This window comes from Penaeus monodon, chromosome 24, assembly GCF_015228065.2.
Source record: "Penaeus monodon isolate SGIC_2016 chromosome 24, NSTDA_Pmon_1, whole genome shotgun sequence".
Classification (NCBI taxonomy): domain Eukaryota; kingdom Metazoa; phylum Arthropoda; class Malacostraca; order Decapoda; family Penaeidae; genus Penaeus; species Penaeus monodon.
The window spans coordinates 35,859,389-35,859,806 of NC_051409.1; the positions used below are offsets into that span (position 1 = coordinate 35,859,389).

Here is a 418-nt window from a genome sequence, read left to right on the forward strand (position 1 = left end):
TTAAAGACTCATGAACATCATCGTATCATTTACTACCTAGACTCTTTTCACCCCCCCCCCCAGTCCCACCTCGTTGGGGTGATGGGTGACTCCCTCTTCATCCCCCTTCCTCCACGTTCAAGAAGGAAGGCCTAATTAATTATCTTTGACCTACATCGCATCTGGTGAACAGCTGAGATGACCATGTTTAAAACCCTCCTTCGGTGACCTGTGACCTGACTGGACGGTGGGGAAGGGGGGAGGTTGGGAGAGAAGGGAGACCCTCTTTCCTATTGATTACCTGTCGCGCTCGCACATTACGTCATGGTTATTAATGATAGGTGTTGTCCTTCTCCTGTAGCGCTGTAATAATACCGAGTTGTAACTTCCTACGGGTGGTGAGCGGGAGAGGGGGGACGGGGTGAGCCTTGCTGGTAAA

At 51.0% G+C, this 418-nt stretch overlaps 1 pseudogene; it reads left to right on the forward strand.

Annotated features, from left to right (window-relative positions):
- LOC119588747 overlaps window positions 1-418 on the forward strand; it is a 5,174-nt pseudogene that overhangs the window by 3,401 nt on the left and 1,355 nt on the right.